The sequence below is a fragment of the Papio anubis genome, chromosome 14, assembly GCF_008728515.1.
Source record: "Papio anubis isolate 15944 chromosome 14, Panubis1.0, whole genome shotgun sequence".
Taxonomy (NCBI): Eukaryota; Metazoa; Chordata; class Mammalia; order Primates; family Cercopithecidae; genus Papio; species Papio anubis.
In genome coordinates, this window is record NC_044989.1 from 12,194,712 (window position 1) to 12,222,182 (window position 27,471).

The 27,471-nt window shown below is 42.2% G+C and overlaps 1 long non-coding RNA gene and 1 other non-coding gene across 2 annotated transcripts in view; one reads left to right on the forward strand and one right to left on the reverse strand.

Moving 5' to 3' along the window:
* The window catches only part of LOC110741026, a 48,756-nt gene extending 24,581 nt beyond the window's left edge, over positions 1-24,175 (forward strand). The window contains exons 3-4 of the long non-coding RNA XR_002516519.2: positions 10,501-12,042; positions 23,625-24,175. This is a non-coding gene — a long non-coding RNA (uncharacterized LOC110741026). The remainder of the gene's footprint in view (positions 1-10,500; positions 12,043-23,624) is intronic.
* LOC116270494 lies at positions 5,806-5,909 on the reverse strand. Its single transcript, XR_004178521.1, has one exon. It is a non-coding gene; the product is annotated as a U6 spliceosomal RNA (small nuclear RNA).
* Positions 24,176-27,471: the final 3,296 nt, after the last annotated feature.

The following is a 27,471-nucleotide window of genomic DNA, read 5'->3' on the forward strand; positions in this document are numbered from 1 at the left end:
CCATGTGAGGACACAGTGGAAAGGCAGCCATCTGCAAGCCAGGAAGAGGCCCTCACCAGAAACCAAATCTGTTGGCGACTTAATCATAGATTTTTAGTCTCTGGCACTGTGAGAGAATAAATGCCTTTCGTTTAGGGCTCCCAGTCTATGGTGTTTTCTTATTCAGCATGAGTTGACTAAAATACTTATTAAGTGTCACCTCTTGTTTTACCTCAAGCACCTCATCGTGACTCCTATGGGACAAAGAACAGAGAGTCTCATCATGAAATGAGTGGGGAAGGGTCTGGGTTTTAGAGGATGAGGCGCTCACTACTCAGAACATTCACCCATGAAGTCCCTCTCACCCTTGCTGGCCCCAGAGACCCTTAGCTCTAGCTTTGTCTAACTCCTTTCAGTTTTGAGGTAATGCATAAAAATAGATGCACACAGAATAGGTAAATCCCTGTGTTCATCATTCTTGCATTGCTATAAAGAAATACCTGAGACTGGGTAATTTATAAGGAAACGAGGTTTAATTGGCTCACAGTTCTACAGGCTGTACATGAAGCATTGTGCTGGCATTTGCTTGGCTTCTGGGGAGACCTTGGGAAACTTACAATCATGGTAGAAGGCAAAGAAGGCACACACAGTGGAAGGCAAAGAAGGCAAAGAAGGCACACACAGTGGAAGGCAAAGAAGGCAAAGAAGGCACACACAGTGGAAGGCAAAGAAGGCAAAGAAGGCAAACTTAACAATTATGGTAGAAGGCATGGTAGAAGGCACACATCACAAGGCTGGAGCAGGAGCAAGAAAGAGAGAGTGGGAGGTGTATTAGGATTCTCTAGAGGGACAGAACTAATAGGATAGATGTATATACAAAGGAGAGTTTATTAAGCAGTATTGACACACACGATCACAAGGTGAAGTCCCGCAATAGGCCACCTACAAGCTGAGGAGCAAGGAAGCCAGTCCAAGTCCCAAAACCTCAAAAGTAGGAGAGCTAACAGTGCAGCCTTCAGTCTGTGGTCAAAGGTCCGAGAGTCCCAAAGCTGAAGAACTTGAAGTCTGATGTTCAAGGGCAGGAAGCATCCATCACAGAAGAAAGATGAAGGTAAAAATACTCAGTCAGTCTAGCCCTTCCACGTTTCTCTGCCTGCTTTTATCTTAGCTGAGCTGGCAGCTGACTAGATGGTGCCCACCAGATTGAGGGCGCGTCTGCCTCTCCCAGTCCACTGACTCACATGTTAATCTCCTTTGGCAGCAGCCTCACAGACACACCTAGGAACAATACTTTGCATCCTTCAATCCAATCAAGTTGACACTCAATGTTAACCATCACAGGAGGTGCTGCACACTTTTAAACAGCCAGATATCATGAGAACTCCCTCACTATCATGAGGACAGTGTCAAGGGAGATGGTGCTAGACCATTTATGAAAAATCACCTCCCACCAAGCCCCACCTCCAACGTTGGGGATTGCAATCTGACATGATATTTGGGCAGGAACACGGATGCAAACCATATCACCTCTCCTCTCCAACTTACAGGAAAACCATTTTTTTTCCAGATTAGGTGTGCTCCAGATTACCTGAAGAATTTCCAAGTGTGTCCATGGTTTCCCAAAGCAGAGGCATATGTTTTTACATAGAGGGCTTCAGTGAGTCTATAATAACAGAAAGATTGAGGAAACAGGATTTTCTTTTTAAGGTTAAATGCATTAATACTGTGTGAACCAATGGTGGCAATGTGTAAAGAAGACAGAACTCTGCAAAGTCAGTAATCAAACATGATCAAATCATGCTGCTGCAGACAACTGTTCCCCAGAGTTAGAAAACCAAGCTAAAAATATGACTTCTTAATACTCTGCACCTCTGGTGCAGTCATTACACAGTCTATAGCTGCAGGTAAAATTCTACCACGACAAACTTAAAGGTGGTGAAAAGGACACCCCCTGCCATTTCATGTCGTGCAATTGCAGGTTAAGGCTTAGCATAGACCAGAACAAAAAAGAGCCATTTGCGGATTCTTCACACACATAGCCCCTTCTTTGCCCCTCTCTCACATAGATCATAAGGGGAAATGAAAATAGCCTGGTATATAAGATTAACTTCTCTGGGTCCAATTTTTAAAATCTGCCAATGTATAAGCTAGCTTATTGCTCCTCAGAACTTAGTTTTCTCTTCTGTTAAGTCAAACTAATAACTCATATATCTCATGCATTAGGATTAAGTGAAAATATTACCCATGAAGTCTGTAGAAAACTTCCTCACACATGCAATCTGCTCAGAAATGGTCTGGTTTCTTCCTCGTTTCATGACATTACTGTATTTGTTAAACATTCAGAAAGAAAGCGGAATGCAATTGCACAGGTCCTGAAGTCAGAAGATTGGCTGACAAAATGACCATAGGAAAGACTTCAAGCCTCTCTCAGTTTAGATTTCTTCATCTGTACAATGCAAATGATGTTCCCTACGCTTTTTCGGCCTGTATTTCATTTAAGTTTAAATGGGATAGCTGGAAAATGTTCGTACTGTAAAGCAGTATATCAATGGTTGGTAAGGAAAGGACTTTGAGGTGGGAGCACTCTACATCTCAGAATCATCTCTACATTAATAGCATAAAATTCAAATCCTCTCATCTGAAAGATGAGAAATTCTAGGAGAGAATTGGGCATAGTAGCAGGCATGTATTTTTACTGAAAATAGTTACTTCTCAGGTAATACTGAAATTTCCTTCTCAGTGAGAACTATCTCAGTGCACAAAGATATATTACTATAAGAATAAGTGAGGTATAAATAATAGTGCTATCACTAATTTTAAGCCCTCTGCATATATTATTTCATAAATTATGAAGCAGAAGTTATTATCCCTATATTTAAGATAAAAATATTTTTAAAGCTAAGCACCTATTTTAAGAGAAGATGAATTGATATCCTGGAACTTGAATTCAGAACCAGGCTTGTCTCCCCGGACCCAACCTAACTCTGTATCCCTTAGAGCACCTTATAGTCCATTAACTGATCTTGAAGGCCAAAGGCTCAGGGTGGAGGCTTGAGTTTTACTCTGCAGACAATATAGATCTATTTCTTTGATCATTACATTATGAGTAAGACAGTAATAATGAAATATGAAAGGAAACCTAAAGAGATCAAGGCATATCCTGAAACTTGTGAGCTCAATGTCTAAAAACTTCCTTAGAAACACATCAGTAGTATTCTGTACTATGTATATGGGAGGGAGACACATCATATAAATTACATAAATCATGAAATATAACTTAAAATTAATTATTTACCAATTTAAATGCAACACTTAGTGAGCAATAGAAAAATTAAAATCAAAGATAAACTGTAAGAATCATCTCATGGAGAAACTCACAAATTAATACTCTGGAAAGTCATCACAGATGGCCATCAAGAATTACTACCCTCCCTGGACATACATCTTACTGTTCTTATCAAGGGTGGGGTCAGTTTCCTCTTTTCTCGAGTCTTGACTGGCTGATGACTTGTTGTAACTAATATTAAAATGGTAGAAATGACCCCGTGGTCTTCCAGGCTTAACCTTTTAGAGTCATGGAAGATTGTTCTTTTGCCTTCTTGACACCCAACTGTCTTGCAAAGAAAATCCAAGCCATTCTGCAGAAGAGAGGTTACATGAAGAAAACTGTGAGGATAAGAAACCACATGGGGAGAGGGTTCACATGGACAATAGAGATGCCCTAGTTGACTGTTAGCCCCAAAGCCCCAGACAGCTGAGAGAAACCAGCCACCAAATGAATGCAAAATCACTCGAATGACCATAGCAGATGCCACTGTGTGCTATGTTCTAAATGTTTGTGTTTCCCTCAAAATCCATACATTAAAACCTAATCCCTAACATGATCGTATAAAGATGTGAGGTCTTTGGAAGGTGATTAGGCCAAATGAGATTCGTGTTGTTATAAAATAAGTCTCTGAGTTGTCTTGCCCTTTCACCATGTGGGGACACAGCATGGAGGTGCCATCTGTGAAGCAGAGGGGGAGCCCTCACTAGACACCAAATCTGCTGGTGCTATGATCTTGGACTTCCCAGCCTCTAGTGTTCTAAGAAATAAATTTCTGTTGTTATAAGTTACCCAGTCTAAAATGTTTTGTTATAGCAGCCTGAAAAGATCAAGACATTGTATGGAAGAGAAGAGCCACATAATCAATCTACACGATGATCAGAAAAAGTAAATTATTGCTGTTTTAAACTATGGAGTTTTGGGGTAGTTTGTTATGTAGAAAAAGTGACTAAAGTTAAATCAGCAATCAAGGTGTCACTGTTGTGCTGTGAGGTGGGATAAACTAGCATGCGTGTGTACGTGTCTGGCTGATGGGAGGCAGATGTCTGCACACTTTCCCTGATGCCGTTCTATAGAGTCTCCTGGTACTGTTGATGAATACGTAACTGATCTGTTCAGCAAATGGCTACAATTTGCTTATGATGTGTCTTGAGAATGTTCTGATTAGCCTTTTCTCTGATGTTTGCAAAAGCTGTAAATGAAAGCTAACTGTAGTTCACTCCATAGGGCTTCTGATTAAAGTTATACAGCAATCACCTCCCTCAAAGTCCATCACATGTTTGGATCCCATTGAATTCTATGCTTAGCCCCTAGATCAAAACTACTACATAGACATTTGGAGGAAATGCTTCACTCGTTTCTTAACAAAACTGATGTGAGGCAATCAAGCCACTGAAGGGAACACAGAGCAAGTCATGCAAGAGGATTCAATTCTGTATGAAATATTGGGCTGAGGAATAAATGGAATTTCAAACCCAGACTCAATGCTCTACCCTTAGTGTCACCTTCTATATGGAGAGGAGAGGACCAAAAAAACATGTAGAATTAGCTTCCTTACTTCAGACTTCTCAAATAAACCAGTTGCGTGTATTATTAATAATTTTCTTTTTTCTTTTTAAAATTTCTTCTAAAACAATGGAATACACGTGCAGAGCATGCATGTTTGTTACATAGGTATATGTGTGCCATGGTGGTTTGCTGGACCTATTGACCCAGCCTCTAAGTTCCTTCTCCTCACCTCCACCCCCCAACAGGCCCTGGTATGTGTTGTTCCCCTCTCTGTGTCCATGTATTCTCATTGTTCAATTCCCACTTATGAGTGAGAACATGCAGTGTTTGGTTTTCTGTTCCTGTATTAGTTTGCTGAGGATGATGGCTTCCAGCTTCATCTGTGTCCCTGCAAAGGACATGATCTCACTCCTTTCTATGGTTGCATAGTATTCTACGGTGTATATGTACCACATTTTTTTTATCCAGTCTATTATTGATGGACATTTGGGTTGAGTCCATGTCTTTGCTATTGTAAATAGTGCTGCAATAAACATACATGTGCATGTGTCTTCAGAGTAGAATGATTTATATTTCTTTGGGTACATACACAGTAATGGGATTGCTAGGTCAAATGGTATTTCTGATTCTAGATCCTTGAGGAATCATAACACTGTCTTCCAGAAGGATTGAACTAATTTACATTCCCACCAAAGTGTAAAAGTATTCCTATTTCTCCACAGCCTCACCAGCATCTATTGTTTCCTGACTTTTTAATAATCGCCATTCTGACTGGCATGAGATGGTATCACATTGTGGTTTTGATTTGCATTTCTCTGATGATCAATGATGTTGAGCTTTTTTTCATGTTTGTTAGGCACATAAATGTCTTCTTTTGAGTAGTGTTTGTTCATATCCTTTGACCACTTTTTGATGGGGTTGTTTTTTCCTGTAAAATTGTTTGTCTTGTAATTTCTGGATATTAGACCTTTGTCAGATGGGTAGATTGCAAAAAGCATATGGAGTGCTTCATGCATTTGTGTGTCATGCTTGCACAGGGGCCATGCTAATCTCTGTATCGTTCCAATTTTAGTGTATGTGCTGCCAAAGTGAGCACTTATTAATAATTTTCTATTGCTGTGTAACAAATTTCCATAAACTTAGTGCCTTGAAACAATGTAAGTCTGTTATCTCCTAGTTTCCATGTGTCTGAAGTACAGAAAAGCTTAGCTAGGACTGTGCTCAGGATCTCCGAAAGCTGAAATCAGGGGACGATCTGAGCTGCATTTCTTCTAGAACTGAGAGTCTTTTTGTCTAAGTTCATATAGTTGGAAGAATTCAGTTTCTTGTGGCAGTAGGACTGAGGTTCTTGTTTTCTTGGTGGCTGTCAGGGCTGCTGTCAACAAGTACAGGCCACCTAGAGTTCCCTGACACCTGACCCTCTCACAGGCCTTCTCATAACATAGTAACTTATGTACTGAAGGCCAGGAAGAGAATCTCTCATTTCAGCTTGCTGTGATGGAGTCTTATGTGACATATCATGATCATGGGAGTGGCTATCCTCAATTTGTCATATTTTATTGGCTAGAAGTAATCACAGTTTCCACCTGCACTCAGGAACAGGAAATTATGAAAGGGCATGGCTTATTGGACGTCATCTCAGAATTCTACCTACTCCAATGTGTAGGAGAGGTTGCTCCCACATTATTTTCAGATAAATATTGCAATCACAACATCAGCAGTGTGCAGAATAGCTCTTACATTCTTCTTCTTCTTCTTTTTTTTTGTTGAGACTTGATCTCACTCTATTGCTCAGTCTGAGTGCGGTGGAATGATCATAGTTCACTGCAGTTTCAACCTCAGGGGCTCAGGTGATCCTTCCACCTTAGCCTTCTGAGTAGGTGGGACTACAGGCACACGCCACCATGCCCTGATATATATATATATAAAATTTATAATGTAAAGACAGAGTCTTTTTATGTTACCCATGCTGATCTTGAGCTCCTGGAATCAAGTGATCCTCCTACCTTAGCCTCCCAAAGTGCTGGAATTACAGGCATGAGCTACCGCACCCGGCCTCAGATCCTTCTTGACCCCTTTATGAGAAGGCATACTCAAAGCCATTATTGAACTAAAGGATGAAGACTAGGTTCAGTGGTAGAAAGGTGTGAGGAAGCACAAAGGTTCTGCTGTAAAAATGCAAATTCAAAGGACCAGGGGTATTGGAATGAAAATTGCTAGATGAAAATCTGAAGGTTTTGAGTGCAGCTGAAATAAATATGTTTTCCTCCTTAATTGTTTTAAATATTGAGGCATCCAATGAAAAGTTTTCAATAATTATTTTTTCTGGGTCTTCTTCAATTAGGATAAGTAGCTATATGAAGATGGATCTAAATAGTGAAAGAGTAACTATGCATGACGATGACTCCTGTCAACAAGAATTTTCCAGTGAAGATTGTTATTCACTTGTGCGGAGGCACATTTTAACTGGGTGCCCATATCATGTTAGGCAATTTCATGTAAAGAACCATATTTAATCCTCACTGTGAGATGATGCTATTTTCACTTTCAGTTACAGAAAACAAGGCCCAGAGAAATAAACAATGTCCTCCGTCTGGATTGTGCCTTCTGTAGGAACAGGAAGTAGGCTCTGCTTGTGTCTGGGTATCCACTGCTTTCAGATCACAGACAGTCAGGCACTGCTCGTCACACAGCTGGTCAGTGGTGTGATCAGGACTGAAACCCCAGCGCCTCGGACTTCAAAGCCTATGCTGCTCCCCTTCACCACAGCATCCTTTTCACCAAAGTCAGGAATTCCCCCGTTTTATCTTAAATCTCTATCAGCTGGCCCTGGGTGATCGTTGTTCATGTTACTCATCATCTGTGTTATCAGTAGGAATGCTTCCGGTATTACAGAAAGAGGACCACGCATCAGAAAATGATTACAAAGTGGTAAAACCTGACCTGACTGGGGATGTAGTCGGAGGGCAGGAAAGGAGGGTGGGACAGGTCAAGGATGTGACCAGAAAGGCACTCACCATGGGAGCAAAATATAAAAAGGCACCAAAACACTCAGTGATACTGATAAATAATATTTTAGTGCAGTATTTTAAAAATCAGAATTTTTGTAAAAATATCTATGGTGAAGAAAGTATCAGTATTGTAAGTAAAGACGGGATCTCACCCTGCACTTTCCAGGCTCACTCACTCGCTTCATCCTCGTTACCTTGCAGCCCTGAGAGGAGGTGGAAGCCATAAAGAATGAGACCAGAGGAGAAAACCTCTCCTACTCCCATTTCTCCAGGTTTCTAGGAACAGGAATGAGGGAGAAGCAAGGGAATTCTCAGCTGCAGAGATCAGATTTCAGAGAAGTGACCATGATCTGTAGGAAAAGCAGAGAAGCTTACCCATGGGAAGATCAGGGATCAGGAGACCTGTGTTCTGGTCTGGGCACCAGCACTAACTCACTGTGTGATTTGGGGCTAGCTCTTTTCTTTGGGCCTCAATGTACTCATTTTTAAAATGGGAGTTTTGAATTGAGTGCTTTCTGGGGTCCCTTCCAACTCAGACATTCTAGAAGGCTATGGACTAGCAGATTCCAGGGAGAATACTTTGTCCTTTACTCTATGTGGAAGTGCAGAATTCCAGAGAAAACTTCAGTGGGTCAAATATGGACATCTTCTGTCTATTAGCCTTCCTTGCCTCTTTTCTCTTTCATATGGTGGTCAGTGGGCCACAGGAAGAGGCTAGCGATCAGTTTCCACTGGTCCCTAGCAGTCAGGTCCCATGGAAGGTTGACTGAAGTACTTAGCTTCTTGTAACTCTAGAACATCAGAGCTGACAGTATAACATTGGCCAGCTATGTCATAAGCCGGTTTGTACTAAAGATAATAACTACTGCAATTAACTGGGCATGGTGGCACATACCTGTAGTCTTAGCTACTTGAGAGGCTGAGGTGAGAGGATTACCCGATCCTGGGAGGTCAAGGCTGCAGACAGCCATGATCTTGCTACTCCACTACAGCCAGGGTGGTAGAGTGAGACTCTGTCTCAACAAAATCAATCAAACAGACACACAAAGATAATAGCTGCTTTGTATGGATCTGTAATTATGTAATAATATCTGAGAGGCTGTATATCATAGTGGTCTACCCCTGTACACAGCTGCTGGTATAGTGTTCCGTTTTTGCCTCTTACCAGATGCATTGGTCAGGGGGCCGCCAAGATGCAGAGCACACAGATTATTTCAGTCATCAGAGAGAATTTAATAGGAATTATTGTTAAAGAGGTATAAAGTTGTTAATTAGGTAACTGAAAGTGTAAGAAGAAATCTCAAAGGTATCACAGAGGTAGCAACTGCAGGACACATGACAGGCCCTACGACTGAGGGAACAAAATGAGTGTGAGGTGGTTAAATCTTTGAACCTTAGTAGAGGGCCCCTTGGAACAAAAACAGACCTCTGAGAAGACGGCTGGCTGGTTGGTGTTGTGCTTTGGGGACACACGTTTGAGCTTGTCCTGCAAGTGGTGAAAAAACTGTAAAGTGGGTTCAACTACTGCAACTGGAAAAAATTGCTCTTGGCAAGGAGAACAAGTGTTACTGGGGGAATAGCAAGTGCACAGAAAGTGAGGCAAGCAACAAACAGGAAGGGGCACGTCCCTTCAGCCTTGTAGAGCATAATGGGAATCCAGCTGGCAAGGCCAAAATGTGCTTTTCTGAACCTCAGCCCCAGCTCCACAAAGCAGCATACAGAAGGGTGGGTTTAGAGCTGAGAGTCCGTAACTTAATAACTGGCACACTAGCTACTTGACCTTAAGCAAATCACCTGACCTTTCTGTGCATAGATTCACTTATCTGTGAAAAATGAATACTAATGAAATCCGCTGAATAGGGTTGTTATCAAGATTAAATTAGTTAATACACAAAAGTGCTTAGAATGGCTTCTTCAGTGCCTAATAAGCTACTAGGCACTTAAGTTAAAATAAGTGCCTAATAAGATTTACCTGTGTGATGGTTAATTTTAATGTGTCAACTTGACTGGGCTAAGAACTGCCCAGATAGCTGGGCAGGTAAAACATTATTGCTGGGTGTGTCTGTGAGGGTATTTCCAGAAGAGGTCAGCATTTGAATCAGTGGACTGAGTGAAGAAGACCCACTCTCACCAACGTAGGTTGGTACCATCTAATGTGTTGAGGACCTTAATAGAACAAAAAGGCAGAAGAAGGGTCAATTCACTGTGTGTGAGTTGGGACATTCATCTCTTCCCATCCTCAGACATTGGCACTTCTGGTTCTCGGCCTTCTTATTTCAACCAGATTACATCACCAGCTTTCTTGGTTCTCCAGCTTGCAGATGGCAGATGGTGGGACTTCTTGGCCTTCAGAATTGTGTGAACCAATTCCCGTTATAAATATGACATGTCTGTGTGTATATATACATATATATACACACACACATATATAAAATAAATGTGGGTATACATACGTATATACACATACACACACATATACACACACGCACATATATAGACACACATATACACACACACACATACTTATGTATCTTCTATTGGTTCCGTTTTTCTGGATAACCCTGAATTATACAATCTGGTATTATTATACAAAGGAAAGAGGAAAAAGCAAATAGGTCTGCCTTGCCCAAGGCATTAGATTCACATTTTCCTTACATTTTGTGGCTTAATTTCCAGAGTACGTCTCAAAAGTGAATGTCAACTTCCTGATGTTTACACTCGAGGAGAATAAGGTTTGGAGATCTGGGCAGTTTACTGAAGGCACTCACATCGAAAGATTTTGTGAAGCCGAAATTCAAACCCAGATGTGTCCCGTCCAAAGACCACCCTCTTTATACAGCAACATGCTGCTTCCCTGGATCAAGAAACACAAGGTAATTCTCATTCTTATTGTACCACTCACTTATGAAGAGTTAAGCTAGACTTTACTGTCCTTAAGCCTCAGATAATTCACCTGTAAAATTAGAATAAAACACTTGCTCGGAACACTTGATCCAACATTATAAAAATAGCATGATCAATCTCAATGGCAAGTCCAGCAAGATAAAATAGTGAGGGGAGAACACAAAGTCCTCTACAGTAAGGTCTGCTCTAACACAACATATGTGTTCCTATAAATTACAGCACTGTGGGAAAGTATGCCAGAAAAAACACCAGACTCAGGGAAAAAATGGGGTTACAACACTAAAAACTTGACCAATGACACACAATCACAAAGAAAGGTATCTAATAAAAACAGTAGTGGAATTGTGCACGTGTTAAACGGTTAAGATGTACTTAAATACCAGAATAAACATGGCATTTTCCTTGCAGAAGACTGGAGTTTGCTTGTGGAAGTGGGTGCCAGCAGGGGGCAGCTTGGGAGTCCCTGTGAAGTGGGGACTGGGGTTGATCAGAAATCAGAGAGAAAGTTCTAAAACCAGATGTGAATGGGTGTGGCTCATAACACACGCAGTGATCTGCAGTAGCCGGTAGATGCATGGAGGTGTGTGTGTTTTGCATATTCCTAGGAACCCCGGGTCAGCCGTATGCCATTTCTAGCAGATGAAATAATGCATTGCAAAGATATGTTGACATTGTGCTCAAACTGTTTCCTAATATACTGATTACGCTGAAAGAAATGCAGAGTTTCAAAACAAATGTTAGAGCAAAACTGTTTTTAGGTCCAAAAACTTAGCCAGAAAAATACACAAGGAAAGAGACATAAGTTAATAGCCATGTGGCTTAGGACGTCCTCTGAGTTGGCAATTGGCAGAGTGTGGAACCAGTGTACTGGGTTAATGAAAACCCAGATTGCACTGAGAACATACATCGTATGACAACAGCAGCAATAATAATAATAAAGAAATTTACAGACAGGGGTCTGGGTGAAGATTATGCTAATTAATTGAACACACAGTTAGAGAGAATCTGTTCTGTTCTAGGCAGATAAAGCACCTTTGCTGGAGGAGAGCCTGATCTGCCGACATGACTGACCACAGAAAACACTGGTGATATCTTGAGGCTTATGGATGCCATTACCTCCACTGTGAGGACGGTGCTATGGGGATTAGCTGTAATAATTCTCCTGGACACTTCCCGGAGCAGGTCAGCGGCTGGACTGAGACCAGCGTTTAAGGCAGTTAGATCCTGACCGAAAGTATTTTCCATTGGACAATGCTGCTGCTTCCCTGTGTCTTCTGATGGGAGAATCTGTATCTCCATTGCTCTGGTAACTCAGTAAGTCGTCAATGCTAAGTTCTCTTTAAGCGACTAACTAGGCCAGACTCTCTTGGGCAGAGTGACATTAATTAGTCACAGCATGGTCTGTGTATAGATACTTTGGACTAGAACCAACATCTGTCAAAATAATGATGTTAAAACTAAGCATTTGTTCTGCAGAGGTTCTGCCCTCCCTCCTGCCCCTCCCCCATAGATGCATTCCCTCCATCTTTGTACGTGCAGGGCCTCATTCTTCATATCACAATGTGGGGTAATTGTTGTAGGTTCAACTGCCTGTCTCCCTCACTAACTGAGAGTTCCCAGGGAGCAGAGACTGGGTTTTATTCATCTCAGCACCACAGGGATCTAGCGCGGGGTTTACACATAAAAGATGCTATGATGTCAGCTCCATGAGAACAGAGACCATGTGCTCATGTCAGCCCTTGGTGTCTAAGCCAGTGTCTGGCATCAAGGAGACATGCAGCAAATATTTGTTGGCTGAAAGCATGATCCTTAATGAAAGGTCATTTCCATTACATCAGTTAATTAAATAAAAATATATCTGTTCAAAATTATGTGGTCAATGAAAAAAAAGTCCAAAGGCTCTTTAATGATGTGGGAAAATGTTCAGAGTATAATGCTGAGTTAAAAACAAAAAACAAGAAACAAAACAGGCCAGGCATGGTGGCTCACTCCTGTAATCCCTGCACTTTGGGAGGCCGAGGTGGGCAGATCACCTGAGATCAGGAGTTTGAGGCCACCCTGGCCAACATGGTGAAGCCCCGTCTCTAACTAACTAAAAATACAAAGAAGAAAAAAAAAAAAAAACATTTGCCAGGCACGGTGGTGCACACCTGTAGTCCCAGCTACTCGGGAGGCTGGGGCAGGAGAATCACTGGAACCCGGGAGGCAGAGGTTGCAGTGAGCCGAGCTGAGATTACACCATTACACTCCAGCCTGGGCAACAACAGCGAAACTCCATCTCAAACAAACAAACAAACAAACAACAAAAAACAGGCTGAAAATATGTAGATTCTGAATGATACTCATCATGTTAAAGAAATGCCTTCTGGTTTACATGGTTGTGTCTGGGTGCTGAGATTTGGGGTGATATTTACTCTCATCATTGTATCTTTAGGTCACTTTACAAATTATTTAAAATAAGCCTGCATTACTTTAAAAATGGGGAAGAAGTCGGGCGCTGTGGCTCACGCCTGTAATCCCAGCACTTTAGGAGGCTGAGGCAGGCGGATCACAAGGTCAGGAGATCAAGACCATCCTGGCTAACACAGTGAAACTCCGTCTCTACTAAAAGTTCAAAAAATTAGCCGGGCGTGGCAGTGTGCGCCTGTGGTCCCAGCTACTCGGGAGGCTGAGGCAGGAGGATGGTGTGAACCCAGGAGGCGGAGCTTGCAGTGAGCTGAGATCGCGCCACTGCACTGTAGCCTGGGTGACAGAGTGAGACTCTGTCTCAAAAAAAAAAAAAGGCGGGGAGGGGGGGTGAAAATGTTTTAAGAGCAAATAATTTCATCAGGTGCTTTAGTTGGTGTTTCTTCAGTGTGGTAATTTAAGGGATAAGATGACTTCTGGGAAGGGAACATTTCACAGAATTGTTTTCTTTGCCTTCAGAAGGCCAAATTTTCTATCAGTTTGATGATTCTGGTAATTCTCACATTAACTGGTGGCCTCCTTAGCGGGTGGTGCCCTGAGGAAGAGCATCTTTATTTCTGAGTTTCTGTTACAGAGGCAAGAAGGAATCCAGGAACAGAAGGCCCTTCCAGCCTTGTTTTATATTGCTTTGTTTATTTTAATTGTGTGGCTTCGCTCTGAACTATGCTGGGGGGTGGTATAAAATTAAAATACACTCACATTGACTAAATCATTGACTGGCAATAATTTCCAGAGATTTGTTTGTCTTTTTGTTTCTGTTTTTTTTTTTTTTTAACTCTGAATTCTGTGTTCTATGGAAAGCATTAGTTTCATACCTTTATTTTCATTTCATTATAATGTATGCCATTTTAAAATAGAAAAGAAAAAGAAAACCATCTCTATGAATATAAATCCTTTTCCTGATAATAGATATAATCACTCAACATAATAGACCAGAGGTCAGCATAATACTCACCACAGGCCAAATCTGGCCCGTAGCCTGCCTTTATCTTGCCTATTTGCTAAGGCTGGACTATTAGCCAAGACTGTTTTTTCATGGTTTTAAATGACTGAAAACAAATTTTTTAAAAAATAATGTTTCAGGACGTGGGAATTAAATGAAATTCAAATTTCAGTGTTGATAAATAACGTTGTATTGGAACACAGCCATGCCCATTTGTTTGCATATTGTTCATACAGCTGGCTTTTGCTCTGCAACAGCAGAGCTGAGTAGTTTCCGTAGACACCAAATGGTTTGCAAGCCTGGAATATGTACTTCCTGGCCCTTTATAGAAACAATTTGCCAACTCCTGTAATAGGCCTAGGTCAGTATTAAAAGGAAAGTTGGAATAACTTCAACCTATATAAAGGTGAAGCTAGATCAGACTGAGAAACAGAATTCTGAGCTAGAAGAAATTGGGAAGGCATACCACTGAGTCCCATCATGACATGGTTCAGGCCTTCATCCTCTCATCTGGAAGGATCCCAGCAGGCTGGGAACCTGTTCCAGCCTCTCATCTTGACACATGTACTGCATGCCTACAGTCCAATCCACTGCTTCCTGCCACCCTCACACAACTGTGCCAAGGTTATCTTTGTAAAAGGAAACTGTGGTTACATTACTTTCCTGCTTATAGCCTCCAGGGCCTCTGGATAGTCTATGGTAGTGGTCCTCGTTCTGTGCTTTGAGGAGTTCTGGATTCCTTGGAGGAATGTGTAAGGTACGGAGACGGTGTGGGAGGGTGCGTTGAGTAAGCAGGTTGTGGATCTTTCTCTCTGTGCCCCCATTTCAACCAGAAAAGCTCTATTTTTGCTTTATTTGTGTATGATATTTAATCTGAAGAGTGGATTCTGTTGTTTAACAAAATAGCTGGAAAGCCACTAGTGGGTAAAGTTGAAGCCTCTTGTCCTGTTCCTGTGTGATCTAGTGTGATAGACGCGGTGCTAGCCAAATACTTTGTGTGCTCCCTTTCATTTCCGAGTCTCCCTTGCAGGGAATGGTGTTATGTGACAAGTTATTGCCAACGAACGTTGAGTAGAAGTGACTCCCGTCACTCGTGGGCTGAGAGAGTTGAGAACCAGTATACTGCCTCCATTTCTCCTTTACCTTGGTAACCTTGCAGGCTACTTGTGAGAATGTTGTATCTAAGAGATGGCAGATCATGCAACAGCCCGGGTCCCTGAATGGCCATGTAGAGCATGATCTCCACCCTGACCTATTTTAGACAGTACAATTAAATAAACAAGCAAACTTTTGTAGTAGAAAATCCCTGGAATTTGGGGTTTGTTTATTACTAAAGAATAGCTTTGCATCTGGCCCTTGTTTATCTGTCATTTATTACTTGGTTGGCTGATGTGTTGGTTGGTTGCTTAATTAATTTAACAACAACAACAACAAACATACATGAAGAGTCTAGTATGTATTATGCTAAGTAGTGAGAATATAAATATCTATCAGCTGTAGCTGCCAACCTCAAGGAGTTCATAGTTGAGTGACTTTCTTTCCACAACTCACTATGTAAGCGCTATCCCGCACAGACCCTGAATCTCCGTCATTCTAAACTGTGTATCCCTGAACTCACCCAAACAATTCCTTCATCCATCCCTTTGCCTAAACTGCTTCTACTGTCTATGGACTGAGAAATTTCAGAATCTGAATAACTAATAGCACAAGGTGGCTAAAACACACTATAATAGCTCCTATTGGTCACAAATCTGTTAAATCATTATGAAAGAAAGAAAACAGAGCCCAGCCGAGTCAACTTAGCCTAAATCAATCCAAGCAGTGTGTCACATGACCCAAGGAAGAGTGAAAACTGCCATCACTCATTCTGATGCCTTCATTTTATGTTGCAAAACATCCAGACTCTAAGAAACACATCTGGAGCTTTTCTGTCTGCAATGATGGGAATGTTCTACATCTGCTCTGTCAAATCTGCCAGCAACTAGCCACATGTGACTATTGAACAATTAAAATGAGGCTAATGTGACTGAGGAACTAAATTTCTAACTTTTAATTCACTTTTAATTCGTTTCAATTTAAACAGCCACGTTTGACTAGTTGCTACTTTATTGACCAATGTAGCTCTACAAGATATTTAGATCTGTTTATTTATTTATTTATTTATTTTTATTTTTTGAGACGGAGTTTTGCTCTTGTCGCCCAGGCTGGAGTGCAATGGTAACATTTTGGCCGACCGCAATCTCCACCTCCCGGGTTTCAGCGATTCTCCTGCCTCAGCCTCCCGAGTAGCTGGGACTGCAAGCATGTCCTGCCACGCCCAGCTAACTTTGTATTTTTAGCAGAGACAAAGTTTCTCCATATTGGTCAGGCTGGTTTCGAACTCCCGACCTCAGGTAATCCACCCGTCTCCGCCTCCCAAAGTGCTAGGATTACAGGCGTGAGACGCCACGCCTGGCTGATCTGTTTATTAATTCCTTTTGTTACCATAGCCTAAATATAATTAGCTTAAAAGACACAACCATAAGCACATTTTCAAATAACACAAAAGCCCCAGATAAATTCTAAAACTTCATTTTCTCTACCAATACTTTTCCTTTAAGCTTCTTTTGGTACTTCATTCAATTAACACAGCTCTGGGTTATAACCCAGCACCCTAGACCAAAATTCAAGGTAGACAGACTCAAGTGGTCCCCTCTGTCTCTAAGACCTCTGGTATCAGGGTGTTTCTCGAAACAGCAGAGCAATAAATTCAGTAGTAATATTGGGAGTATTCAAATAAACATTTTCAAAATATTTATGCATCCTTTTAATAAAAGAAAATATTAAAAGCTCAATATATGGCAGGCACTATTATTCTAGGTATTTGGGATACATCAGTGAACAAATCAGAAAAAGATCCCTGACTTTCTGGAGTTTACCTTTTAGTAGTCCACACAATACATATAATAAATAGGTGAATTACATAGTATATTAGAAATACTATTTAGAAAAAAATAGTGCAGAATAAGAAAGGGATAAACAGTGATATTTTAGCAGAGACTGACTGAAAAGATGAAAGAGTCATCAGCAAATCTGGGGAAGAAGCATTCTAGCCATAACTTCTATTTCTCTGAGAAGTACCATACTTCAAGGCCTCACAGAAGGGCAGGCATTGGCCTGGCCAGCGTCCTGGGTGTGTCTGAATCATAGATCAGAGCATCTGTACTTGCAGGGTGTGGGCAGAGGCAGGTGCATTAGTGAACTGAGCAGGAGGCGATCTTGAAAGTCTCGGTCCTTCTGGGTTGATGTCACTTTTTTATTAAATAACTTCACCATTTCCCCAGGCATCTCTCAGCAAAGAAGCATGGAATGTAAAGAAGTGATACAGATAGGAGACAGGGAACTACTGGGTAGAAGACCGTGGTTCCCTGGCAGAAGCCCCATCCTCAAGACTAAAGACCCACAGCCCTCAATGAGGACAGGCATTCCTGTTTTCACACCCCAAAGCTGCCTTTTGGCCACCTATGCCCCCTAGCCTGCACCCATATGAACCCCAAACCCCAGACTCCAGAAGCAGACCAGCAGATGCACAGTGGAATGACAGAAAGACGCAGCAGAGAAAGAGAGGAAAGGAGGAACATCTGAAATGCCAAGAGGAGTTTGGCTGGGGGCAGTTAGAGAGGAGTCCAGCCATTGGGTGGCTGACTCCAGGGGAAGATCACCTTCTCACTCCATCCCCACCTTCCAGCTCCCCATTCATCCTGCAGTAAAGCCACCTCCACCACTCAATAAAACCTCACATTCATCCTTCAAGCCCTTGTGTGACCCAATTTTTCCAGGATGCTGGACAAGAGCTCAGGATACAGAAAGCTGTCACGCTGGCCTTCTGCCTTTGCAAAAAAGCAGAGAGTCCACTGAGCTGGTTAACACTCAAGCCATCTGCGGACAACAAGGCTAAAAGAGCTTTGCAACACTGGGGTTGTGGCACCCATCCCTAGACACTACTCTGGAGCTGGAGCCCAAAGTGCTCACCCTGGCCTCTGCATCTGCCCATCTGTGTGCTCCCCCTCCTGCAAGGGGCTTAAGCAGCAGGGTGACCAAACAGGTGAGCCACACCCTTGTTGCATGTTCTGCCAGGGGGAATGGGGAACTCTCCTGTTTCAGAAAAATACACACACTATCTTCTTGGTTACCAGGACTTCAGGCTTCTAAATGGTTTCTCACCTTCAAGGACATGGGGAACTTGCTAGATATCACTTCCCTTATAGATCACGAAATGATTTCACTGATTTCTAAATGCACCTTCTACCTCTAATAATCTCTAACTCTCAGAAAGGTTGAAAACACACCAAGTGTGTTAGTTTGCTAGGGCTTCCATAACAAAGTACCACAAATCCGGTGGATGAAACAACATAAATTTATTTTCTCACAGTTCTGGAAGCCCGAAGTCCAAGTTCAAGGTGTCAGCAGAGTTTGTTCCCTTGGAGGGCTGTGAGGGAGAATCTGTTCCAGGCCTCTCCCCTAGACTCTGGGGGTTTTCTGGGAACTTGGTCATTCTTTGGCTTACAGACTCATCACCCCAGTCCCTGTCTTTGTCTTCACATGGTGTTCTCCCTGTGTGCATTCTGGGTCCAAGTTTTCCTTTTCTTGTAAGGACACCAGTCATATTAGATTAGGGGTCCACCCTGTGCCAGGATGACCTCATCTTTACTAACTAATTACATATGCAATCACCCTATTTCCAAATAACTTCACATTCTGAGGTCCTAGAGCTTGGGACTTCAACATATGACTTTTAGGGGGACACAATTTGACCCACAACAAAAAGATAAGACCAATAAATGGAAAGTCTGCTCCAGAGTACACCTGTCCCTCTTCTTTATAATGCAGGAAGGGTTTGCCCCAAAGCACGTTACTCTACACCATTGGGTGGTCATTCCAGGAATGCCTTATTGAATGGCTTCAGAAATCATGTTGACATGAAAGACACTGATACTCTAATGATTTTTAAAGTGAAAAAGAAAAAAAAATTTGGATTTTTTTCTTTTAGAAATGGATGTCTATTTTCAAAATATTGCATTGGCAGCTTCAGCAGAAGCAATCTATCGCCTGAGAAGGAGGAGCTGAGCCAACATGCGCATGCAGATATCAATACAAGTCTGGAGTTATACATAAGCAGAGGGAGTTCTGACAGGGAGCCGGGCAGCCTGCCACACAAGGAGCTCTCTTACAAAAGGCAGTGTTTCATTTCCCTTACAAATGGCTAAAGGGCTGTGCTCGATATGCCTAGAAGCTGGGGCAAAAGAAATCTCTGGTCTATTCTGAGAGTAACATGCCATTGGTACAGATCCAACAATTCTCTAGTTTTCAGAGAATTAACCATTCTCTAGTTTTCAGAATTGATCAATCTAGTGTGGTCTCACCTTAAAATAGGAAAGGTTGCATTTTTAATTCTCTTTTATAGATTCATCAAGGTTCAGAAAGCACAAGTGATGTATTTAAGGTAACACAGTTTTTAAATGGCAGAAATCAGTAGTTCAGAAGAATTGTAAAGTTCATATTCTTTGCATTGCCTGAGCCGCTTTCAGCTTTGAAAATGGTTAGTTTGAAATCTAAAAGCTAGAAATAAAGCTTAAGATCAATATATTTCTAATTATGAAAGACCAAACAAAATAACTCACAAACCTCCCAAAGACATGGAGAATAAAAATCTCCCCCTGTATAAAATTATGATTATACGTTTAAGAACAGCAAAGTGTCTTGACTGTTTACTAAGTGTTTTCACACTGAAGATCTCATTTGATCCTATATTTATGGGATGGTTACCTGTTGTACAATAAGGAAACCAAGGCCCATGTAGTAAATGGTGAAATTAACATGTCATTGCAAGGATGTGGCTAAGCAGAATTCAAGCCTATGTTATTTAAAGCAAAGCCAAATATTGATTCAACCAATCTACCTTTATTATTATTATTATTATTATTTTAGCATTTATTTGCTTTGATCCTGGATTTTTAATAGAGCCTGCAGACCTATGAAGAGAGCCTATAACAACCCACCATGACCCTTGGTGTTGCTGGCTCATGCTCTAGGGCCTGCCCTCCTTATCCTGGCTTTCAGCACCCACCCCTCACACCAGCTTCAAGTTCTTCTTGTTTTTGCCATTAGGTGTGTGTATGGGGGTTTGGGGGGAGGCTCTTCTCTGGCTTAGCTTCCTTGGTCCATGTTTCTTCAATTCCTTAGCTGTGATTAAGAGACACCTCTCTCCCCATCTTACCCCCGAGCAACCCACATCAAGTGCTATCTGGCTGCCTGCCACTCCCCTCGACCCTCAAGCCCCCCCGCTTGTGAATGGATGGCAGGCTGTGGGGGGCAGGGTGTTAAGGCAGTGGTGTGGCTTTGTAGCAGAGGGACCCTCTTTGTCAGTCTCTGCATGGACAATGCCTCCTCTCGGTAGCCAGACCCTTAGTTCAAAGAGCTGATAGACACAATTCAAACAAAAAAGGTAGGACCCTTCTAAGGTCATCCTTGACTTAGACTTGTACAGAATACCTGCAAATCCGGGCTTCTTTTGCTTCCTTGGCTTTGTGGACACTTGGAGGGCAGAGAACACCCTCTTCTTCCTCTTTGAATGTTTAGCATGTTCCGCTAAAACATATTTTGGGTTTTTTCAAAACAAATGAGTGAATGGATCTGTAACTGAATATGTGGACCCTGTGACTGCCTGCTGAATGGGTGCTATAAGAAATCTTTGGAAGAAGAAAGCAAAGTGAAGTGTTGCAAGATGGTGTAGGGCGCAGAGTAATGTATGAGGTGGCAGAACAGGGTTGTCCTCTGAGGTCTGGAGGGCCCATGGGATAAATCCATCCTAGGATTTGCTGGCAAAAGTAAAAAACTTCTCCCTCAATAAACTGTTTTTAACTTTTTTCTTTATCAAAACAATGTAGCATATTGAATCCATCATATGTCTTATGCAGTTTGGCACTATAGCATATGGCATTAAAATTAGGATTAAAAAATTAGTCTATTTTAGAATACAGGGATGAGGAGAGAATTTAACTTCCCAGTACCCCTGAGGGGTTCTTGGCCTCTATATGCATTATAAGGATTGTGTTATAATATATTTATATTTGATTTTAGCTAAACTTTTTTGGAATAGAGTTAATAATTTTGAATAACTTTCTGCCTATGAATGTTAATTCAATTTCTAAACAAGAAAATCATTTTAATTCAACTATTTCAATGTCAATCACATCTGAATGCTTTCTGGATGATTTCTGAAAAAAAATTATAAATTAGTTGGTGACTATTTCATTGATTTGAGTTCTTTTCCAATAGGATCTTCAACTCACAAGCTCAGGGCTGGAAGGCCATCTCCTCCAACTCTATCTCATGCTTTGATTTGAACCCCTCTGATGCCAGGACAGGCACTGCCTCCTGGGGCCTCCAGTTCATAAATATTGACAGGTTACACCTTAGATTAAGCCATTCTTTATCTATCTCTCGATTACTGGCCCACATTTGGGGCTAATGCTTAGCATCATGCAGAATGTGCTTCTCTCTGGACTGTGTGAGCATCCTTACAGGTCTGTCTGGGTCTACCACAATTGGGTTTAGCATATGGAGATTTATCACCCTGATAGGAGACAATTTTGAATTCTTTCTACATTCCAATTTTTTTTCCCCAGATGTATTTCAATTAGTCTGTGTTGTTGGGCACTGCAATTACTGTTTATTTTTATTCTATGTTTTTCCAAGTTAACTAATTATAGATTCATAGTGTCTCTGGGCTAGGTTCATAGTGAGAAAAATGTATTGCAGAATCTCTCAATTGTGGCTGCTGGAGCTCCCACCACACAAAAAAAGAGAGTCTATCAATTGTACGGGAGAAAAGATTTAGGCCCAAAAAAGAAAGGTCACTTGTTCAAGACCACTCCACATGTTTGGAGCTGTGCCCCTGAGAAAACGTGGGCATCTCTCTTCTCTGTCCTATGCTCATCCAGCCATAGTCTTTCCCACTACCCCTGCCAGGGCCTCAGCGAAGCTTTCTCTGTCATTCTTCAAAAATCAGTGTCTGTCTGTGTGCTAGCTCATCTGTTCATTCGTATTTTTATTCACATGTATATCCAATACTTAATGGGCACCGGACCCCGAATGGGCATGCTTACCTACTATCTGACTTAGCCCTGACAACGGTACTAGCAATTCAACATTTCAGCTCCACTTCACTAATGAGAAAACTGGAGAATGGGGAGAAAAAAAATGGCATTTCTCAAATTACACAGTTGGTAAATGGTAAATCTATAATTCAAACTCAGGTCTGCTTTCTGCTCAAAAGGGTGCCATTCAATCCCAGATATCCTGGTTCCACTTCTCAAAGGAAGCACAACTTCAATCTTCTAAAAGACATCCCTCTTTTGCTCTTCTCCTCCATGTATACTGGGCAGGTTCAAAGGTGTCACTCATGTTTCCATCTTCCAGGAGGGATGTCCTAATCACCCCCTTTCCACAGGATCATTCTCTCTTCCATCCTGGCCTGCAGGGAGCAATTTGCACACCCTTCCCAGTGACTTCCCCATCCTCCAGCCCCATCCTGGTGAGGCCCTGGAGTTCTCACATTCCTTCCCACTGGGCCTCACATGCTCCCCTTCCTGCAGTTCCTTCCAGGCACCCCCGCCCTCACAGATGTTTACATGTTCAGGCTCCTTTCTGCCACAGGGTAGCCTTGGCCTCTTTCAGGAGATTGCTCCATATAATTGTTCCTAGCGCACAGCTGGGGACAGGCCCAGCCTTTCTCCCAACCTTCCCCGCCCCCTGCTTCTGAGAGCTGGATGTACCAAGAAGCCCACTGGCTGGTTCAGACCCACTCTCATGACTGAGCCAGTCCTGACCCAGTTAGAAAATATATCAGGCCGATGGTAGGATTCAATTCTAACTTTCCGTGTGATTTAGACAAATCAGCAGACTTCTCTGTGCACTTCCTTATACTTAAAGTACGAATTCCAATACTTGCTTTATAACAGAGGGATGCAGTGAGCATCAAAATAGGTTTTAAAAACAACAATGATAACAATAGCAGCAAAACATTAGGCACAGGCACATTGTTCTTATTGATGAACTACGGGCTGTCTGTTACATATTGGCAATGGGGAGCTGAATGCTAACCAACCATCCCTGCCCCCAAGGAGTTCATAGCTTCAGGAAAAAATAACAACAAAAAACAGCCGTGTGAACAATGAGCTCTGCAAAATGTCTATATGTTTATAATACTTGCAACTAAAAGCCATTTCATTCCACAGCCTCTTTTGAATTTATTTTGATAACAACCCTGCTGGGTACTTGCTATGAATACTCCTCTTCCAACAGAGGAAACTAAGTCCTAGCAAAATGGAATCATGAATAAGAGGCAGAGTCAGGATTTGAACGGAGGGGATTTTGCTGTTGCTTTTTGTTTGTTTTTGTTTTATTTTGTTCCTAAAACCTTTCATTGCTTTTGATCACTTTTCAGCCCAGAGTCACAGATGGCTGTGTTTTTCCATCCGGGCCACTCAATCTGATGGCAATGCACCATTTTGAAGAAGAGTTCTCTGCTATTGCCCATGATATTTCCTCCCAAGTTGTTGACACCCGTCTGCAAATTTTGATGCTGGTGATAATTTCTCCAGTGAAGACTATTTGCTTCATTGATGTCAAATTACTGCCCTACTGCTCTTATTTTTTGCCTTTTCGTGCACATAGATTTTTGTTTTAATATGGAATAAAATCATCTCTTCAAGTATATTTTAAAGGCAGTTAAACTCAGTATGTGTAATACTAATCATATAACCTAATGAACTAAAATGGTGATAGTGTGTACAACTCTGAGCCCACATGTGACCGTAGTAGCATCTACATTGCAACTGCCACCACCTGGCTGGCAACAATTTTAAGATGCATTCTGATATAAAAGATGTTAAAATCTGAAAAGTACATTGTATCTGGAATTGGTGGGTTCTTGGTCTCGCTGACTTCAACAATGAAGCTGTGGACCCTTGCGGTGTTACAGTTCTTAAACATGGTGTTTCCAGAGTTTGTTCCTTCAGATGTTCAGATGTGTCTGCAGTTTCTTCCTTCCGGTGGGTTCGTGGTCTCGCTGACTTCAGGAGTGAAGCTGTAGACCTTCACAGTGAGTGTTACAGCTCTTAAAAGTGGCACGTCTGGAGTCGTTCATGCTTCCCAGTGGGTTTGTGCTCTCACTGGCTTCAGCAGTGAAGCTGCAGACCTTTGCGGTGAGTGTTACAGCTCACAAAGGAGGCGTGGACCCGAAGAGTGAGCAGCAGTAAGATTTATTGTAAAAAGTGAGAAAACAAAGCTTCCACAGTGTAGAAGGCGATCTGTGCTGGTTGCCACTGCTGGCTTAGGCAGCCTGCTTTTATTCCCTTATCTGACCCCACCCACATCCTGCTGATTGGTCCATTTTACAGAGAGCTGATTGGTCTATTTTACAGAGAGCTGATTGGTCCATTTTACAGAGAGCTAATTAGTCCGTTTTGACAGACTGCTGATTGGTGCATTTACAATCCCTGAACTAGACACAGAGTGCTGATTGGTGCATTTACAATCCTTTAGCTAGACACCCAGTGCTAGAAAGAAAAGTTCTCCAAGTCCTCACTAGATTAGCTAGATACAGAGTACTGACTGGTGTATTTACAAACCTTGAGCTAGCCACAGGGTGCTGCTTGGTGCATTTACAATCCCTGAGCTAGACACAGGGTGCTGATTGGTGCATTTACAATCCTTTAGCTAGACACAGAGTGCTAGACAGAAAAGTTCCCCAAGTCCCCACTAGATTAGCTAGATACAGAGTACTGACTGGTGTATTTACAAACCTTGAGCTAGACACAGGGCGCTGATTGGTGTATTCACAATCCCTTAGCTAGACATAAAGGTTCTCCAAGTCCCCATTAGACTCAGGAGCCCAGTTGGCTTCACCTAGTGGATCCTGTGCCAGGGCTGCAGGCAGAGCTGCCTGCCAGTCCCGCACCGTGCCTGCACTCCTCAGTCCCTGGGCAGTCCATGGGACCAGAGGCCACAGAGCAGGGGGTGGTGCCCATTGGGAAGGCTGGGGCCACATGGGAACCCATCATGGGGGCTGAGGTGGGGTGGTGCTCAGAGATGGCAGGCTGCAGGTACCGAGCCCTGCCCTGCAGAGAGGTGGCTGAGGCCCAGCCAGAATTCGAGTGCAGTGCGGGTGGGCCAGCAGTGCTGGGGGGCCCAGTGCAACCTCTGCAGCTGCTGGCCCCGGTGCTAAGCCCCTCACTGCCTGGGGCTGGCAATGCTGGCCAGTCACTCCGAGTGTGGGCCTGCCTAGCCCGCACCCACCCGAACTTGTGTGGTTCCCACCTGCGCCTCTCCCTCCACACTTCCCCGCAAGCAGGGGGAACCGGCTCCAGCCTCGGCCAGCCCAGAGAGGGGCTCCCACAGTGCAGCAGCAGGCTGAAGGGCTCTTCAAGCATGGTCAGAGTGGATGCCAAGGCCGAGGAGGCACTGAGAGCAAGCAAGGGCTGCTACCACGTTATCACCTCTCAACATGATTTAGAATGCACAAAACACAGTGTCGTTTTTTTCTTTTCTTTTCTTTTTAGTAAGAACTCTGGATTTTTTTTGGCTAGCCTGTAAGATCCTTTGAAAAACTGGGTCTCACATATGCATACTTGGCATCTAGGATGCAAAAGAGAAATACTGGAAGCGGGAAGCTACAGTGTGCCAGAAATAGGTTATCCATTGTCACATATGTTGTTTAGTTGGCTTATTACAATAGCCCACGGGTAGCCTGAGCTTTCCCCACCCTACAGAGTGTTTTTTAAAAGTATACTGGGTACACCTTACATAGGTTAGGGCACATAAGAGGCATTCAATAAATGTGTGCTGGTGAAAAGTATGAATATGTAGAGATTAAATAACTTGGTCATGTTCAGGCAGTTAGTTGACATTGAATCAGAAAATTGACTCTTGACTTATCTGACTCAAAGGCCCATTCTTTGGCAATTGCTAGTCTGGCTCTGAGGGAGTGACTACAAGGTCTGGCACGTAATGGGAGACAAAATTATTTACTGTCAGTTGGAAAGAAGAAGGAAGGAAGAAAAGAGGAAAGAGAAGAAGAAAGCAAAAAGGAAAGAGAAGGAGGAAAGGGAGGAAGAAAGGAAGAAGGAGAGGGAGGGAGGGACAGAAAGAAGATTGAAGGAAGAGGTGAAAAAAAGAAAAAGGATGAGAGAAAGATAATAAGCAAGAAAAAACAAGTAAAAACTGAGAAAAAGGAAGGAAGTAAGGGAAAAGGGAACAAAAAGATGGGGAAAATGGAAAAAGAGGAAAATGAAAGAAAAGGGAAGAAAGCAGGAAAGAAAGCTGTTAGCAATGGCTAAACATTAAGAAAGTGGATTAGAAAGATAGTGTTTTTGCAAAGCCAATGTTGGCTTTCCTCCAGATTTCACTAGTTTTACAGTTATTCTAGAAAGTTCTCTAAACTTCAAATTTTGAAGGAAGAAACCAACACTGCAACTGCTACTTGTTTTCAGGTTCTTGACCAACAGAGGCTTAATGAGTAACATATTTGCTCAAAGTGAACTGAGGAAATCAGTAACTGGTCAGCTAAGTGAGAGAGTAAACCACCCAGGATGTTGTATATCGTGTGCATATGTTTAAATTGGTAACTTGGGAAGAAACTAAAAGTTACTTTGTATGGTGAAACTTTCAGGCATAATTTACTCAGCCTACTCAATACTGAGATCCAAGCCTAACTCCACAGCACCGGTGGGAGGGCTCTTTTAAGAGGAAGATAAGCTTTGAGCATTTTAACCACAATTCAGCATAATGAGAGACATGGTGGCTGTTATCATAAGCAGAGATTTTCTTTCTCCTTCATTTCCATTACTCAGTAATGCTTGCTTTTATTCAGTGTTTGTTAAAGTTGCCATTAAGGTCAGAAAAATTCTTTATATGGAAAGAAATAGAAAACAAAACAACAACAAAAACCAGTGTGGTACTGGAGGAGTACTGGAATAGCAGCCAGGAGGTTTTGGTTCTAATCTTGCCTTTGCTACAGGTTTGCCACCTGACCTTGGACAAACTGCTTTATCCCTCTGGTCTCCTCACAATCAAAATCCATGAATATTTAAGCTGTGACACATTTGGAGACACACTGCTGAACAGAAATTATTATGCAGCCCCAGTGTCTCAGAGTTGCCATACATAGTCAAGGAGAGCTTTCTTTACTTTCAGAAATAGCATCTTGTTTTTAGCTAAGAAGTTTTAATTGAACTATAAAATAGTAATATGCCTTTCTTTTCTTTCTTCATTTTTCCTTTTTTCTGAGGCAG